This window comes from Anser anser, assembly GCF_964211835.1.
Source record: "Anser anser genome assembly, chromosome: 3".
NCBI classification, from domain to species: domain Eukaryota; kingdom Metazoa; phylum Chordata; class Aves; order Anseriformes; family Anatidae; genus Anser; species Anser anser.
Genome location: NC_139722.1, coordinates 5107488 through 5121482, shown reverse-complemented (window position 1 = coordinate 5121482; position 13995 = coordinate 5107488). Strand labels below are relative to the sequence as shown.

General features: G+C 36.3%; 1 long non-coding RNA gene across 2 annotated transcripts; it reads right to left on the bottom strand.

The window, feature by feature from the left end:
• Window positions 1-3524: 3524 nt before the first annotated feature.
• On the bottom strand, window positions 3525-10118 carry LOC310897489. 2 transcript variants are annotated; one of them, XR_014582342.1, is made up of 4 exons: window positions 9263-10118; window positions 8700-8841; window positions 6022-6228; window positions 3525-5906 (listed from the first exon to the last, which is right to left on the bottom strand). It is a non-coding gene; the product is annotated as an uncharacterized lncRNA (long non-coding RNA). The 2 variants fall into 2 exon arrangements; XR_014582341.1 differs by having other exon boundaries at window positions 3525-6228.
• Window positions 10119-13995: the final 3877 nt, after the last annotated feature.

Below are 13995 nucleotides of genomic sequence, written 5' to 3'. Positions count from 1 at the left end.
GCCACTCCCCAATATTTTTTGTTCTTTGGAAGGCCAAAACAATAAATCTTTTCCTATTTTTATTAAAATTGTTCTAGGATATAATGTGATATGAAACTCTACTCCAAAATACATGGATATGGCTTTACCAGCATGGTATATATTAGTATACACTTTATTCCATGATAATTACATATGTTTTCCTGTTGTTTTGTTGTTTTGCTTCCTTCTTTTTAAAGGTATTACAAGACACAGGTATTTATCAGTCATATCATCTCTTATAACATTTCAAAAAACTACTGACTGTTCCCAGAATTAAAATATTACTGCAGTGATTCATCATGGATTTCCTGTAGCTGGCACTGAATTATGATTATACAATATGTGACCTTTTCAATGCTTATAAATATTATACATGCTTTTACAGAAGTCAGTTTCAACACTGTGTCAAAATATTTACTTAATAATGATGTATTTGGGTTTATAATAGGCTACAAGTTCCTGCCTCATTCATCCAAAGTAATTGAAGGCATAATTGGCTGAAAGCAATTTCTATCCACTACTTGCATGAAGGAACATTTGTTAAACTTGCCATTGCCCTGTAAGCAATTATCAGATTTGTTATTGACAGTATCATATTGAGCTTCATTAACCGACAGCTCTGGAATCCTACACAGCTGCATGATCAGAACATGTTTAATTATAATCCCAGCCTACTATGCTAATTATTACAAATGCTTTCTAACTGTAAGAATGAAACCTATTAATTGCAGCTTTATTGCTGAATGAAGCAATAGCTGAGTTAGCTTTTTCTAGGTTGCATATGACATGGAGACTGCATGGTTGAACAGAGGAACACTATAATTATTAATGACTGAAGGAAGTTTTTACCAAATTTGTAATATCTCTGAAAACCGAGGCATAATATATTGTGCTCATTGATGTGTTACCACAGCTTTGTACTGCAATGATATCTCTACTAAATGGTAGTTATATGAATAGTGGAACTACTGAAGCTGTGATTGGCAGATTAATATATCTGTACTTAAGTAGCTACATGCAGGTGTGTGCTAGGTTTTCAAATTACATTGCAGCCAACGGAGCTCAGCTGATACAGGGAAATCTACAGCAGTCCAGCTGACCAAGTGTCTAGATAGCTGCAAGATTATAATCATCTTTCTCCTGTTAGGGGCACAAATTTCCATTTCTACTCTCTATCTAGTCAGTAAGTTTCATATAATTTTAGAAGTTGAATACCTGCTATCAGCTCGGTGTCAGGAAGCAAAGCAAGGCTAGGGAATAGACCTGAGATCTGGCACTGACTGATGTGTTAGCATGGCTCTTGGTCTGATGTTGGCCTGAGACAATTTGCATCCTCCTAAATTATTCCTGGGTGTGATCTGAGAGCTAACATGGACCAATGACCAGTCCTGAGAAGCCATTTGTATTAGCTGCCTGGTTTTGGAAGTCAAAAAAGTTTTAATAGTATAGCATGGCTTGTGCCTACAGGTACAGTTTTAAGTATAACTGCAGCCAGTAAAATACTTCATTTTTGGCAAGTGCAGTAGGTTGGACAGCGTGTTCAAGTGTTGTTAAGGGGAATATTGACCGTCAAAGAGATATACAGATGAAAATTGACTAGATATCATGATTGCATGGAAACCAGGCTAACAGTACACTAGCTGAGATGACCATGATTCAATTCTCCTGACCTGAAATAGTTTCAGTAAATTATGGGGTACAAACTCATCCTGTCCATTAGATTTCTATGTAAAAGTGTGTTACCAAAGCTGCTTCTTGAAGGTTATACCTGAGACATTTCAGCAACACCCTTGCACTGGGACTTTTGCATTACATGTATTATCTGCACTCTATCATATCTACAGATGGCATGGGCATGCCAACAGATCCCTCACTACTGGAAGACTAGCTGGGTAAGCTAAATATTGTCCGCTCCTATTCTGCTGCTGTGAGAGCAACTACCACAATCTGCCCCATTCATACTCTGAAAGAGGGAGTGCTCAGACGTGATCTGGTGTTGCTCCTGAACACTGCCTAGTAACTGTATGTGACAATGCTCATAGATTCAAGCCCAAACACCTTCAAAGACTTTTCTAAAAATTCAGCAGCATAGACAAAAAAAAATTCTAGTGCAAAGCCCTGTGCCCCAGCACTGTTGTATTCATTAGTACAGCTGCAGGTTTTGGGAATGTGTTCACTCAAGCAGGAGACAGAGTCTTTCACTATCCCTCTGTTCATGGAGTGTAATGTAGGTACATAGAGCACAGCCTTTAATGTTGCATGAGGTGGGACAGTACATCTTGTAGGTGGAGCTCAGAATCCAAATATTTGCTAAAGCTCAAATGAAGTGTTAGGAAATGACCTTTGCTCTGAGGACTTGTAATGAATCATTCTATTCTCTAACAAAATTTGCAACTTAAAAAGGGTCTATTTTAGGGAGAGATTAAAATGCTCAGTTTATGTCTGCACCACAAAGACACACCAGCAGGTGTAGTACGAGTTAACCCAGAACATGACGTGGTAAAAGGAAATTTCACACATACCCAAGTTAACATATCTGTGCCAAGAAGCACTAAACAATATGTACTTGCTGCCTCAAGTTGGCTCAGTTTTGGTGGTTCTTTATTACTCACAATTTCATATTGTGTATACAACATTCCTTGCTTTGCATTGCAGAACGTTCCCTGAATTAAACAGCCCTAACTTTCAAGCAGTGTGTTATTGAAGATGAACTAAAAATTTAGATTTGACTTCATTATTATTATTATCATTATTATTTTTTGAATCTAAGCCCCATTCACCAGTCAAATTTGATTTTTTTTTATTTAATTTTATTTTTTTTATAGATTTTGGGTCACTCACTTTATAAAACAGTTACAGAGGCAACCCCTTAAATCAACAGTGCTCTTTTTGAGGCACTCATGTCATTCAGAGTACATGTATTGTGGTGAGGTTTTGGTAGCAGGGGGGCTGCAGGGGTGGCCTAGTCATCGGCTGTAATAATCTTTTCTTCAGAATGCTAATTAGTGTCAGACGGTGAAAAAAAAAGTTTTAAAACTGATTTAAAACAATTAAAGTAAAATGAAACATATAAATATACCCTGAATTTGTAGATTCTAATTCTGCTAGTCATTTTCTGTCCATTACAGAAAATTATACTGAACACAGGATTTAAGATGTTAGACATTTTCTATGAAAGCCAAAATTTAATGTCTTCAGCAAAGCCCATGGGTTTGATGGCAAAGCAGTTAACCACAATTTATGTGAAATGACATGATTAAAATCTGTCAGATGTTTATTGAAAGCTTCTAATAATTTTCAGAAGCTTTAATTAAGAGGATCTAAATCTTTGGTAACATAGATAATGAATTCTTCTTAAATTTTAAAAATGGCAATGTTTGTGCAGAGAACAAATAATCGTTGTACTGGCTGTTTTAACTATCTAATAAAGATAGATTATTGTAACGTGTGTATTCTGCAGTGGAGTCCAGTCTCACCTAGTACCAAATCCATCTTCTGTAATTGCTTAAAGGTGAAATTGGGTGTATTAAATCTTTGGATAAAATAAATGTAAATGTTAGTGCATTCTATTTTTTATTATGGTAATTACAGCAGGAAAAGTTCTGATTCTTTCACAGACAACAAGGAGTGGAGGAATCTTGTTTAACAACAATTATGTTCCAAATCAAGAGGTGGTTTTAAAGAACCACTTTAACTAAAATACTGCTTATAATAAAAATAATGTTTTCAATTGTCTTCTTTCACAGAAATGTTGATAGAAGATCTATAGAAAAAAATGAACTGTTATTTTATGATATACATTAGAAAACGTAATTTTTACTTTTCAAAATGCTGAAGTAAATATAGTAAAGAAATGATCAGTGAAAAGTTTCTCTGATTTAATTTGCTTGCAGAACACTCCATGTGGTTCTAGTTTACAGATCCTAAATATAGGATGCATATTTTATCAGACACTACTTTTTGAAATCTTTTCTCTGAAGAGTGGCAATAATTTTCCTAAACTCATGTTGCTGATATGGCATACTTTATACCCAGAATTAGTTATGTCCTCTCTTAGTTATCTCCTCCTTGGAGTTTAGTTCAGTCCCATTCTGACTTTTTTTTTTTTTTTTTTAAGATGATCAACAATGTGTTAGTAGTAATGTGTCTTTTAAACGTTGATTCCTCTTTGCACAGACACAAAAAGTACATTAACCAATGTCAACAGACAGATTATGTTTTCAACTACCTGCTGCCATTTCTTAGCTTGCTTTTCCTTTTTAGGTATCTTTATCTTAATACAAGCAAAGAAGTCAATCCATGAGATAGACATCACAGTGTCTCTGTGATGAGTTTCACCTTAAGTTTCTGGTTTCCAGAGTTACAAGTGAAGATTAAAAAGATTTAGCTTGTCCTGACAATATCTTTACAACTCACATCATGTATCCATAAAACATTCAGCAAACCTAAGCCAGTGGCACCAGACATCTCTTCCTTAAGGTGTTTGCAAAGAGCTCTTCACCATTTCTTTGGGTTTTCCTGCTTGTTGCTCCAGTATGCTGTTTCAAAATATACCATTCATAATCTCTTTGGAGAGGATGTTGCTTCATTCTACTACACACCCTGCATGCTTGTGCCATAATCCCTCACTGATGTCTTTGGACACTACTATCATGTCATAATAATTGTATTTGTAATGAATTAATTAATTAATTACCATTAATTATCACTGAATGAAGGCTACCTATGGAGCGTCAAGTATGTGTTAGATCACTTAAAAACATTCTCACATGAGAAATGTGATTTAAATTGGTAAAACGTGAGATTCACATTTTTTTTGGTGGGGTTATATCTGTGTAATATATTCATGTTTTTGATTTTGGTACTACAGACCAAGATGAAATAACTGTGGCAACTGGATATTATTGCAAGTTTATCTGTGTAAAGTGTAGCCATCATCACAGATAAAAGGAGTGGTATAAAAATCACTTGAAGTGGAGCAGGACACAGCACCAGAACTTAAACTGTGTTATCACAGAATTCTAGTAAAAATAGATGTCTATATATCAACCAGTTACTTGAATTCACTTGAAGTGAATGAGAACAATTAGGCATTTTAATGACATGATGCATACGTGAGATTTTAGTATTTACTGTTGGAAGAAATGAATTGAGATCCGGAAACACCCATTTCCTTCTTTTAACTACAATAGGGAAGTTAGTAGATTTTCAAAGGGATTTTCACTTCACTGATTGCCAAAACTGAAAGAAATATGACTTCAGGACTTACTACAACTCCCTACTTTGCATACAAAAAATTTGAAGATTAATTTCTAAAGAACAGAAAACAATTACTCTCTTGTGCTTGCATTTGGAGCACTGATGAAAAGGACAAAAGTTTAAGGAACTATTTTTTTTAAACTAAGATAAAAAATTTCTTGAATATCAATCTATAGTTAATTAGAAATTGAATATATCATAAAATATGTTTTATATGCATGTATATTTATACATACACACATATAAGAAGTTTATTTTTCCTCTTTACAGACATCTTAAAAGGGAAATTGTCTTTTTCATCTAATTTTTTAAATCTCAAATATTTTATTCTGTTCACAAAATATAACCACAGAAATTGACAACAGAACAACAGCTACCAAAAAAAACCCAAAACCACTCAAATTTTCAAGATTATTATTGAAAAGGTCATTTTTCCCTGTAGGGTTGACTACCACCCTTACACACCTTAATTTAGAAAGTAGTTGTTCCCCAACTGTGCTATGTGCATCATACACCCTTATGACAAGAAATTTTTCCCGATTTGGGAATCTTCTGAATATATATGTGCCATTATTCTGACTCTTCATTTTTCCTTTCTTTTCCTTTTTTTTTTTTTTTTCCTCCATCTAGGAATAAAGACAAATCATTAAGAAAATGTCACTGTTGATATATACTCTACAACAGCTAGTGTAAAGAATCATGAAAAACAAGGAAAACAAAACTAAAAGGAGTTATCATTACCTATTTAAGTAATATGATGCTCTTAAGACATAGGAATAGGTACAAAGTAGGAACATTAACTAAATTAGCAGTGTAGTGGCTGAGGTGGAAAAAGTACTTCAAATATCCTGCTTGATGCCTTGCTCATTTGGATGAATGATTTGCTGAAATGTTGTCTTGAGGGAAGACTTTTGAGTCATCTAGTCCAGTCTCCTGTTCAATGCGGGACTGAGCGGGATGCAGTAATAAGAAAAATCAGTCTCTGACCCAACTCTAACCATGCCTAGAGTACTAGATTTTAATAAGACATGTATGAGACATTAATAAGGGACTATGTTCATGTAAAAGGGAATTTATTAAATAAGATAAAGGTGTTACATTTTCCCTAATTCTACACATACAGAGATCTCATCCACATATGTAATATCTGAAGATTTTCAAAAATGTTTAATGTCTTCATTTTACGTAGATATCTAAATATGATAGAAATCAAGATTTGATAACCCAAATAATAATGTTTAAAATGAACAACCTCCTCTACCTGGATAAGAGTCTTTAAACCTTTAAGCAATTAATAAAAAGAAAGCACAATGGTGCTGCTGGTCTTTGTTTTTAGCTGAATTTAGCATGCTTTCAAGTTTTGATGAATCAGTTACTTTTGGAGAGGAATATATAAGCTGAATAATAATTTTAAGCGTAAACTTGATATCTGCACTGTCAGTGCATGAAAATGGAGTCTATCCTCAGTCACCTAAGAATGTTTTTAGATAAATTTATGCAGTTATAGACTGTTATACGATAAGTATTAGCAGGTGTTTTAATGGCTTGGTCCACTCTAATATATTGGTCCATATGGACCATAGATAACAAAATGCCATCTGTGTTTTAAATTAAGTGTGTGTTGGTACACATTTTGTTTAATTGTGAAAATATTTGCAAATTTAAAACAGAACTTACAGGGAATTAGGAGCTAGATTTTAAAAGCTCATTCCTCCAACTCCCCTAGTTAATTTACAGTTATTGCAGAACTGTAGCAGTCTCTAATTTTGCACCAGTACGATTCCCTAGAGCTTAGCACGTCATTCATTTCCTGTCCAGGTTCAGCTTTGACTCACAATGGTGATGTTCCCATGCCTTTGTCATTTGAGGAAGCAGTCTTTATTGTCATTCTCTGAAAATGTTATATGTTCGTCATGTAAACTGGACTCCACAGTGAAACCTGGCTACCGTTTTGATGTAACAAAGTAAAATATCAGCAACAGAAGCCCGTGAATGCAGCTACCAGTGTTCCACTTCCCTATGGCACTTCAGTGGCCAAAATAGGTACAAGAACTGTGGAAGGAAAGTGCTGGGTTTCTTTTCTTCCTAAAAGGAAATTCAAATGTTTGGTCTTCTCAGGCAGGACCTCACCATGAACAACTTTTTGCTTTCTACTTCTGATTTTGTTTCCATCCCTATGTCTTTTTGGAAACCTGTTCCTTTGTTGCTTGTTCAGTGCATCACTGAAGTGAAAGGCACAGTGAGGTTCTGTGCCCCACAGCACTGCAGTGAGGATGAATAAATGAATATCAATAAGGTGCTCAACAGAATGTTGATAGATACCAGGAAAGAAACTGAAATATGGATCATTAACCAGGGCTTCCCTTTTAAGTGTAAAGTTTGATTAATCTTTAACAATCTGTCTCCTTTCTGGAAGAGGTGTGCTACTTATGTCATTAGGACTGTTACCTCCATATTCTGTAGCCATATTCTCCTACATGTCTATATACCATAGGTATATTACCTTATATAGCAACTACCTACTGTATATATAGATATGTATATATATGAAGAGAGAAAGAGAGAGTTAGTGACAATTAATTAAAATAGCTAAAATGTTTTTTTCAGCATTATGCAGTCTGGTGGAATGATTGTTGGAGTTAACTTTTTCTAGAACAACTAAACCTCTATAAAACCTCTATAAACTATAAGCAATAGTTTTTATCCTGGTAAAAAATGAACATTAATAGTTCATTCATGAATAAATTCAAGATGAAATGCTCAATGAAACTCCTCGTGTTGGTATTTCTTCCATATTCTGTTTTTCTCCCATTTTAATATATCTATGCTATAGCTTAATTTTGACTCATATTTTTGGAGCATAACTTTGCTATCTTTCTGACACAGGGTCTGCAGTGAGGTCTCCTCGGAACCTTCTCTTCTCCAGGCAGAAAGACCCTGACTCCCTCAGCCTGTCTTTGTAGGAGAGATGCTACAGCCCTCTGGTCATCCTCATGGCCCTTCTCTGGACTTGCTCTAATAAGGTCCATGTCCTTATATCAGGGGCTCCAGAGCTGAATGCAGTAAATCAATCAGTGCCATCATTTGAAATCGTATCTGTGCCGAACATTTTATCTACTTATAACTCACTTCAAATAAAATAACTTATAGTAAGAAAGATTTTAATGTCCCTAAAAATCCTGTTTCTCATTGCCTGCGGCTACATATTTCACTACCAGAAAACACTTAACTAGTTTAACACATACAACTTTAGGACAGACTACAATGACAGTGTACTATAAATTTACTTTTGAGGTTCAGCGCTGCCATTAGCTTTGATATCTCTCCACAGAGCTCACTGACTATGTGAATCCTACCATTAAGTGACAGCTTTGGAGCATATTTGGGCATGGGTAACTAATTTTAAATTGAAAAATCACCTGTAGAGAAGGAAGCTGATAATTAAGCTCTGAAAAATCTCAAGATCCTTTGTTTTTAATCATTCAGTCCAAGGTCCTGATGATGAGAAGGCATTAGAATGGCCATTGAACGTATGTCATTTCTGCATCAAAAAATAACTATCTGAAGGAAATAAATAAATAAATAAATAAATAAATAAAAACAACAACAAACCCCAGGTAAATATAAGCATATCTATACATTGAATGACACTGGAGAAGATCTATCTGAAAATAAATAAATAAATAAACCAAAACCTAGATAAATATAAGCATATCTATACATTTTATGACACTGGAGAGGATATATGGACTTCCTAGGACATACTATTTCTTTAGATCTAGTACAGCTCTGATTAAATTACATCATTTTGGGTCTGCAAATCCAACCTATGAAGAAAAACAGAACTTTCAAAATGTTTCTGGCAAGCATGCCCATGGCCTGCCCCAAAAAGAGAGACAGAGCAAACAGTAGGATGTTGACGCAATTCTATAATTTCACTGTATATCCTTAAACTCTCAATGAGCAAATTACAAATACTTACCTTTTCAAAGGGTTTATACTGATGCATTTTGTGGACATCTGATCATCCCTCTTAGTATGAAATGATGAAAGAACCGAATTTGTTGTGAGCCCGGGGCCTTTTGCAGCCAACGTTGCAGGTGTAATTTCAGGTGTTAAATGCTCTAATTATCAGATATGGCAGTGATCCAAAGAAAACCATAATTAGAGAATGGCCAATACATGCTTACTAAGGACGTAAAAGCTTTAGAAAAACAAAAAATTTGAATGTGTGTGGGTGTTTTTTGTTTGTTTACTTATTTTTTGTTGTTTGTGTTTGTTTGTTAGCTTTTAAGCATGCTAATTTCACTGCCTATGCTTGATTGAACATCTTCAAATGAAGACAAAATTTTAAACACAAGAGAGGAGCAAAGCTAAGCTTCCTGGCTTCCTGGGTTTGTTACTGGTTTTTGATCTCAAGTGATGTCTTAAAGCAATTTAATTTTGCTGCCAGTTTTAGTTCAGTGTTCAGAAAAGAGTTATTGTAGACTGTCTACATGTATCACTCCAAAATAAATATTTATTGGGTGCAATTAAATTATTTCCCTCTATTTTTCTGACCAGCTACAGAAAATACCTCTAGAAGACTGAAAACAAAGGTTTCCTGCTAAACATAACTGGGAAATCTGTGTTTTGCCCAGGCCTAAATTCAAGATTTCAGGTCTCCCGAACCTCTGTCTTGCAGCGGTAAAACCTCACTGATACATATCCCTTGATCAGCTACATTTTCTTCCAAACTTAGATCCCCCTTTTTTCAGCAAAATGAACAAATAGTTCACACACAATTATATGGGTTGTGTTATAAACAGAAATGTCAAACAGCTGTAGAAGCAGTTTTAAGTTAATTCCGTTACCACTCAGTACCTAATTAGAGCAATGGAAAGACAAGACTCAAGCAGTATTGGTCTCTGTCACATAGGCTATATCATGCACCCCACTGTGCATGTACACATACAAGTACAGATGTTCATGAGCACTTGCATTCACTTGAAATAGTATATTTGCAACTGTTAGTAATTTCTGTAAAGCTGTCACAGCATCTTAAATCTTTTCCCATGCCTTGTAGCAGACCTGATTCGAGATATCTTAGGCAAAATTAGATTTTGTGAACATGGCAGAAGAACTGTGAAAGTTTTATAGAGACAGATGTGATGATGAGTGGCAAGAAGTGTCAGTGGGGTTCTGGAGGATGAAGATGTGGGTTTGAAGGAAGCTCCAGGGATATGAAGGGGGGCTTTAGGAGGAGACCAAGAAGAGTCAATGAAGTTGTGTAGAGCTGCAAATGATTTCACAAAGTTATTCCAGGGAGAAAACCTTTCCCTCTTTCTTCGTTAACCTTCATTAACCTCCTCTTGACAGCTGAGCAGACTGTGGGGTTGCAGTGGGAGTACAGAACACTCCTCCGCTGCCAGTCTCCTCCCCAGAAAACACCTCCTATCTCATACATTCCCTTATGTCCATGATTGACTTCCTGGGATTCTTGGGCTCTTTATCTCTCCAGTGGAAAGTGGGAGAAGATGGGCCTGCTCCTGCTGTGGGGCAATGGGATGGGGGCCAGGAGTTTTGGGCAGAACCTAAATCAACCCAGTGGAGCTGGGCTTGAGGCAGAAGGCATGCGGAAGAGCGCAACTGGGCCAAGAGGGACTGCTCCTCTTCTGCACCACCATCCACCTCCCATAAACAGATCTCTATCAGTGGCAAGAGCAGTGAGGTTCTTTGTGCCAAGTTGTGCAGGCACAGGCAAGAGAGGTTAAGCAGTTCAGAGGGTTCAGGTTAATCAAATAACCAGGTTCTGTATCCTCTAGCATACAAAAGATGGCACAACTATTTTATTGTTCCAGTGGACCACTTTTCTAGATAAATCCTTACTTTGCTAGCTATATATCCCACTTCTCAATAATGCTGTTAGGATAAAATATCAAAGCCATAGAAATGTGTTCTACGGCAATATGGCAGAAAGAGAAGGAGACATTTGGCTCGGGGTTCAAACTCTTTTTTTTTTTTTTCCCCTATAATCTCTACCTCAAGACAGTCCGGGAGGCTGAAAACTAGCTTGGACCCGATGACCTTGAAAATCTATTACAATATGTCTGTTATTCACTGGAGTTTGATCAATTGCATAATAAGAAAAAAGAACTTTATGGAGTTTCACTTTGTTCAAGGTCACTGTCTGGAATTGACAGCAAATATTTCTCCTGGCTCGTGATCTGACCTGCTGAACTAAGAAGTGAGCTAAGCCCCATACCTGTCCTCTAGGGTCAGTACTTGCCAAGAGTAAGAAACTGGGCAAAGTGGAAAGATGGACTATATATATATATATATATTTTTTTTTTTTTCTATTGTCCCTCAAAGTGTAAGATGTGCAAAACCTACAATGAAGAAAACCAGGATACAGGTAAGGCCAGAAGTTCACCTCCACAGCTCGGACATTTGTGTTGGTAGAGGAATCTGAAATCAAAGTTAACAGCAAAATAAGAATTTGAACTATTTAATACCTGATTATTTTTGATGGAGGAATCTAAGCTCTTGGGCCCAGGAAGTCACATATTAAAATATTCGCATGCCCAGTTTTATGTCATGCAATGAAGATCTGGATGTGTAGCTAGATACCTGGACATTTTGGTTGTGGTATCTTCATCAGCTCCCACTGGTTCATTTATTTTTGTGGATCATCTGTGCAGCCAGCAAAGAGCCACAGACGGACATTCAGCACTGCTCTGAGACAGCTTGCCAATAGTATGGGGCTCAGTAGCCATAGGATGACAAACCAGCTTCTGTGTTCCTGTTAAAATGCTCTTGAAAGATCTGTTGTACCACCTCTGTGTCAAACTCCTTCTATCTCCTAATGTCTTTAAAACTCATTTCACTTTCTTTCCTGACCATGCTTTCTTGGCCACTGAAAATTGAATGCAGTTACCTGACATTGAAAGCTGAAGCTGTGGAAGCAGAATTGAAAAGGACAGTTAAAATCACAAGCAAACCCAAACAAAGGCAGAAGATCCAGCGTGGACTGTCTTATTCATTATTATGCATTTCATACTGAAGATGTACATTTAGGTTTCTGAAGCAAGTTGCCACAGTATTTTTAGGTTTTGCCAAAGTCTTCAATTAAAACTCATTTCTGTCTGCATGAAAAGTGCAAAGGCCTTAAGACATCCCTATCCTGGAGGGAGGAGATGAAAAGCCACAAGGATTTTAAAGACTTACTTTTAGGACAGTAAAAATAACGTCCAAGAAGGCTATGAAGTGAACTCATTCTTAATTTTCCCAAACTCAAGGAATTCCAAGTTAAGTGCAATGCTGTAGAATGAGAAAACGTATATACAATGTGTACACATATATGCACATATGTTGTTTTATGCCACATCATTGTGCTTAATCCTCCATTCTCTAAGCCACATTGTAAAAATAAATTGGCATAAAATGTAATATATGCTGGAAAGTAGGAAGATCCTCCTAACTGACAGCGGCTTGTAATGCCAGGACTTGTTCTATATTCATACTTACAAAATGCCGATTATATTTCTCTCATGCTGGCAAGCCAATAACTACGCTTCACTGCTTTTGGCATTTACTAAATTTTTGTCATACCTCCCTAATATGCCTTAAGGGTACTTGTTGATACCAAGAAATGAAACAAAGCTTATGCTTTCGGTTGCCAAGTCACTTCAGCCAGCTGGAAACATAAATCTGGAGCCAGAAAATATTATTACTGCTGTTTGAATTTGGAATATACAACGATGGCTTTGTCTTTACAATGTTACAGTTTCTTCTTATCACAAAAAAGTCTAACATAAGAAAAGACATATCTCGTTAAGGCTTACTGTGTTGCAGTTCTAACAAGTTGGCTAGAATATGGTGTAAGTTCTGTAACCCAATTACGGTAAGGAAGTGTGCCATGTTCCTTTACGGGAAGTTACTGAAGGATGTCTTCAGCTGAAGAAAGAATAACAAGAAGTAATGGTTGTAAGATGAAGGCAGGCAAATCACAGCAGAGCAGTGCACACGTACGTAACAGAGAAGATGATTAAATATGGGAATCGATTATGAGAGATGTAACATTCTGATGCTTTTAAATCAAGGCTAGAAGTCATTCTGGCAGATCTGTTTTCATGGAACTTGAGGTGTTTTTTGTATAATACAGTTGTATCTGGACAGGATATTATTGATGTATTGTGCAAAAGGTCATGTTAGCAGTCCTAATTATCTCTACCGTATAAAATTTACCCTTGAGACTGGAAATGACAATGATCTTCAGAAGATACCAACTGCATTAGCGTAGCTGCAATAATTACTGGGAGCCATGTGGGTTTAATAGAGGTAGACTGAGACTTTACACAATGTCACCTGAGGATGATGAGGCTGGTTTTTTTATCACTGTAATCAGTGGAGCCCCACATTGTTCCCTTTATTCTTTTCAGGAGACACTCATCAAACTGAGATAACACTTCCAGCACTCCTAACTTTAGTATCTGCTTCAGCTTTTTTACAACCAACAGGAATGAAATAATTCTCAAAAGGTGGCACAGGCCAGACTTCTGTTAAAGGCTGCAGAGCAGTGATTTTTGAGAAGCGCCATAGTTTATTCAAATGTGGCACTGCTTCCCAGCAAACAAACAGACAAACAAACAAAATTGCTGAGCCCTCACTGCAGAAAACATCAGCCATCTGATCTAAACTTTGCAAATTTATCTTCTACTCAGCCCAGGGAGACTG